Source organism: Hordeum vulgare, chromosome 3H (genome assembly GCF_904849725.1).
Source record: "Hordeum vulgare subsp. vulgare chromosome 3H, MorexV3_pseudomolecules_assembly, whole genome shotgun sequence".
NCBI lineage: Eukaryota > Viridiplantae > Streptophyta > Magnoliopsida > Poales > Poaceae > Hordeum > Hordeum vulgare.
The window spans coordinates 10,087,006-10,092,846 of record NC_058520.1 but is presented as its reverse complement, the minus strand read 5'-3'; positions in this window follow the sequence as shown (position 1 = coordinate 10,092,846).

Genomic DNA, 5,841 nt, shown 5'->3' with positions numbered 1-5,841 from the left:
GTCCATACGGACTTTACCGACATCCATACATAGCGGAAGAACTTCTGATGAAAACTTTGTTCATGCACATATAGCACTTGAAAGGTTGATCCATAAGCTTTTTACCATCATCGGTAACAATGAATGAACTTTGATAAAACATGTAGCGCACTTGAGATATCGAACCGGATGAAATTTATCACCATCCATAACAATTCAAAAACTTTGCTAGAGCGTGTGGCGCACTTAAGGTATAGTGCACGGAGGACTTATCATATTTTGCTATCTCTTATGACGAAAACTTTGTTCATGCATGTTGCACACTTGAGAGATTGGCCGGAAGAACTTTGACGTCATCCAGAACTATTTAAGAAATTTGTCGAAGGGTGTGGAGCACTTAAGGCATAGGAAACACAGGACTTATCAAAAATTAATATCTTATGATGAGCATTTTGTTCATGCAAGTTGCGCCCTTGAGTCACCGATCCGGAAGATTTTACCGTCATCCATAACAATTTAAGGACTTTGCTGAAGCATGTGGCACACTTAAGGTATAGGTCACAAAGGACTTATCAACTTTTTATCTCTTATGACGATAACTTTGTTCATGCACACATAGCACTTGACAGGTCGATCCAGAAGTATTTCACCATCATCAATAACAATATAAGAACTTTGATGAAGAGTGTGGCAGACTTAAGGTATAGGTCACAAAGGACTTGTCAACTTCTCATCTCGTATGATGGAAACTTTGTTCATGCACATAGAGCACTTCACATGCCGATCCAGAAGTATTCAACCATCACCGGTAACAAATTATGAACTTTGCTAAGGCTTGTGGCGCACTTAAGGTATATGACACGAAGGACTTATCAAAATTTACCTCTTATGATGAACACGTTGTTCATGCACGTTGCGCACTTGGGTGATCGATCGGGAAGAACTTTACCCTACCTTACCAATTAAATAAATTTGCTCAAGCGTGTGACACACTTAATGTATAGGGAATGGAGGACTTGTCAAAATTTTATCTTTTATCATGTAAACTTTGTCATGTACTTTGTGCACTTTAGTGATCGATCCAAAAGAACTTCACCGTCATCCATAACAAACTAAGAACTTTGCTCAAGCTTATGGCGCATTTAAGGTACTAGGCACGAATGACTTATCAAATTTTTATATGTTATGATCAAAACTTTGATCCTACATGTAGCGCACTTGAGATATCGAACCGGAGGAAATTTATCACCATCCATAACAATTTAAAAACTTTGCTAGAGCGTGTGGCGCACTTAAGGTATAAGGCACGGAGGAGTTATCATATTTTGCTATCTCTTAGGATGTAAATTTTGGTCATGCATGTTGCACACTTGAGAGATTGGCCGGAAGAACTTTGACGTCATCCAGAACTATTTAAGAAATTTGTCGAAGGTTGTGGTGCACTTAAGGCATAGGAAACACATGACTTATCAAAAACTAATTTCTTATGATGAGCATTTTCTTCATGCAAGTTGTGCACTTTAGTGATCGATCCGGAAGAACTTTACCGTCACCCATAACAAACTAAGAACTTTACCCATGCTTATGGCGCATGAAAGGTACTAGGCACGGAGGACTTGTCAAATTTATATCTGTTATGAAGAAAACTTGACATGTCGATGGGAATGATTGACTTGTCTAAATTTTATCTCTTATCATGTAAACTTTATCATGTACGTGTTGCACTTTATTGATCGGAAGAACTTTACAGTCATCCATAAGAAACTAAGAACTTTACTCATGCTTGTGGCGCATTTAAGGTACTAGGCACGAAGGACTTGTCAAATTTTTATCTGTTATTAAGAAAACTTTGATCCTATACATTAAGCATATGATCGATTGAGCAATGTTCATCCGTATGGACTTTACCGACATCCATACCTTGATAAGAACTTGGACCGATTATATGCTGCACTTAAGGTATCAAAAAATAATATCTTATGATGAGCATTTTGTTCATGCATGTTGCGCCCTTGTTTGACCGATCCGGAAGATTTAACCGTCATCCATAACATTTTAAGAATTTTGTTGAAGCGTGTGGCACACTTAATATATAGGTCATGAAGGACTTATCTACTTTTTATCTCTTCTGATGGAAACTTTGTTCATGCACACAGAGCACTTAAAAGGTCGATCCAGAAGTATTTTACCATCATCGATAACAATGTATGAACTTTGCTTAACCTTGTGGCGCACTTAAGGTATATGGCACGAAAGACTTATCAAACTGTATCTCTCATGATGAAAACGTGGTTCGTGCACGCTGCGCACTTGGGTGATCGATCAAGAAGAACTTTACCCTATCTTATCAATTAAATAAATTTGTTCAAGCGTGTGGCACACTTAATATATAGGGAACGAAGGATTTGTTTAAATCTTATCACTTATCACGTAAACTTTGTCATGTACGTTTTGCACTTTAGTGATCGGTCTAGAAGAACTTCACCGTCATCCATAACAAACTAAGAACTTTTCTCAAGCTTGTGGCGCATTTAAGGAACTAGGCACGAAGGACTTGTCAAATTTTTATATATTATGAAGAAAACTTTGATCGTACATGTAGCGCAGTTGAGAGATCGAACAGGAGGAAATTTATCGTCATCCATGACCTCTTAAAACTTTGCTAGAGCGTCTGGCGCACTTGAGGTATAGGGAATGGAGGACTTATCATATTTTCTATCTTTTATGATGAAAACTTTGTTCATGCATGTTGCACACTTGAGAGATTTACCTGGAATAGCTTTGTCGTCATCCACAGCATGTTTAAGAATTTTACTGAAGGGTGTGGCACACTTAAGATATAGGGAACACAGAACTTATCAAAAAATAATATCTTATGATGATCACCTTGATCATGCATGTTGTGCCCTTGAGTGAAGGATCCGGAAGATTTTACCGTCAACCATATCAATTTAAGAACTTTGCTGAAGCGTGTGGCACACTTAAAGTATAGGTCATAAAGGACTTGTCAACTTTTTATCTCTTATGATGAAAACATTGTTCATGCACATAGAGCACTTGGCATGTCGATCCAGAAGTATTTTACTATCATCAATAACAATTTATGAACTTTGCTTAACCTTGTGGCGCACTTAAGGTACATGGCACGAAGGACTTATCAAACTGTATCTCTTATGATGAAAACGTGGTTAGTGCGCGTTGCGCACTTGGGTGATCGACCAGGAAGAAATTTACCCTATCTTACCAATTAAATAAATTTGCCCAAGCGTGTGGCACACTTAATGTATAGGGAACGAAGGACTTGTCTAAATTTTATCTCTTATCACGTAAACTTTGTCATGTACGTTGTGCACATTGATGATCGACCCAGAAGAACTATACCGTCATCCATAACAAACTAAGAACTTTACTCATGCTTGTGGCACATTTAAGGTACTAGGCATGAAGGACTTGTCAAATCTTTTACTGTGATGAAGAAAACTTTGATCCTATACATTAAGCATATGATCGACTGAGCAATGTTCATCCCTATGGACTTTACCGACATCCATAGCTAGCTAAGAACTTTGACCGATCATATGCTGCACTTAAGGTATATGGCACGAAGGACTTATCAAATGTAATCTCTTATGATGATCATTTTGTTCATGCATGTTGCGCCGTTGAGTGACCGATCCGGCAGATTTTACCGTCATTCATTACATTTTAAGAATTTTACTGAAGCGTGTGGCACACTTAAGATATAGGTCACGAAGGATTTATCTACTTTTTATCTCTTCTGATGGAACTTTGTTCATGCACATAAAGCAATTGAAAGGTCGATCCAGAAGTACTTTTACCATCATCGATCATATGCTTATGAAATTTGCTAAAACTTGTGGCGCACTTAAGGTATATGGCATGAAGGACTTATCAAAATTTATCCCTTACGGTGAAAACATTGTTCATGCACCTTGCGCACTTGGTTGATCGATCGGGAAGAACTTTACCGTACCTTACCAATTAAATACATTGTGCTCAAGCATGTGGCACACTTAATGTATAGGGAACGAAGGGCTTGTTTAAATGTTATCCTTATCATGTAAACTTTGTCATGTACGTTGTGCACTTTAGTGATCGATCCAGAAGAACTTTACCGTCATCCATAACAAACTAAGAACTTTGCTCAAGTTTGTGGCGCATTTAAGGTACTAGGCACGAAGGACTTGTCAAATTTTTTTCTGTTATGAAGAAAACTTTAGCCTATACATTAAGCATATGATCGATTGAGCATATGGCACGAAGAACTTTGCGATATGGACTTTAAGGACATCCATACCTAGCTAAGAACTTTGACTGATCAGATGCTGCACTTAAGGTATATGGCACACAGGACTTATCAAAAAATAAGCTCGTATGATGAGCATTTTGTTCATGCATGTCGCGCCCTTGAGTGACCGATCCGGAAGATTTAACAGTCAACCATATCATTTTAAGGACTTTGCTCAAGCGTGTGGCACACTTAAGGTATAGGTCACGAATGTCTTATCCACTCTTTATCTCTTATGATGAAAACTTTGTTCATGCACATATAGCACTTGAAAGGTCGATCCAGAAGTATTTTACCATCACCGATAACAATTTATGAACTTTGCTAAAACTTTGGGGCGCACTTAAGGTATATGGCACGAAGGACTTATCAAAAATTATCTCTTATGATGAAAACGTTGTTCATGCACGTTGCGCACTTGGGTGATTTATCAAGATGAACTTTACCCTATCTTACCAATTAAATGAATTTGCTCAAGCGTATGGCACACTTAATGTATAGGGAACGAAGGGCTTGTTTAAATGTTAGCTTTTATCATGTAAACCTTGTCATGTACGTTGTGCACTTTAGTGATCGATCCAGAAGAACTTTACCGTTATCCATAACATTTTAATAGCAACCCGTAACAGTATATGAAATTTGATGAAGCCACGTCAACGAATTAATGTTCACGACACGAAGGACCTTTTGCAAATGCAAATCCGTATGGACTTTACCAACATGCATACATTATTAAGGACTTTTAACAAACATACGGTGCACCTAAGGTGTTATTTAATAATTCCTTGTTACGTGTAACTGACCAACAACTAGCGTATCCGCAACAATTTTATGAACTTTGTCGATTCAGGGTGAAGCACTTAATGTACACAACAAGGATGACATATCAAAATGGAACCTATTGGGACGAAAAAGATTGCTCGTGAATGATAGATGTAAGTAGTACCAGCAACACTATTCCATTACACAGAAACAAATACATATGATAGATGTAAATAGTACCAGCAAGTCATCAGGGGAACAATAATCCACTAAAACCATATTCAGAGATTACATAAATCCATTAATTACATAAATAACCTACTGCACATTATCGGCATGGAGACGGACCAATGGTGGCCAACGCTCTGTAAGAGCAACAATAGACCTTGTAGGACCATCTCCGTCCAGGAATTGCACCTCTTGTGCATTGTCGCTTTTCATCTCAAGAACAAACATGGCATGGTGAAAGCTAAACTTCAATATCACAAAGGAAGAATCTGTGCTAGATGACTTGATCTGCATAGAATGAAGCCCCTCGTCCAAATCATCACCAAAAAAAAATTGTCGCCACATCGGGTGCTCAGTGAAGCTTGCAAAGGATGAGATAAAGTTGTTTTCCGACAAGCGAGACCAAGTTGTTTCACCATGTTTTAGTGATGATAGAATAAATGTGCGAAGTGACTTATTGTCAGAGTGGACAAATGATAGGATACCAAAACTGCTCCTAGAGATATGGTAATCAAAGCATGAAGTGGCAATTATAGGGAGCTGGACTGTAGAGAACACAGAGT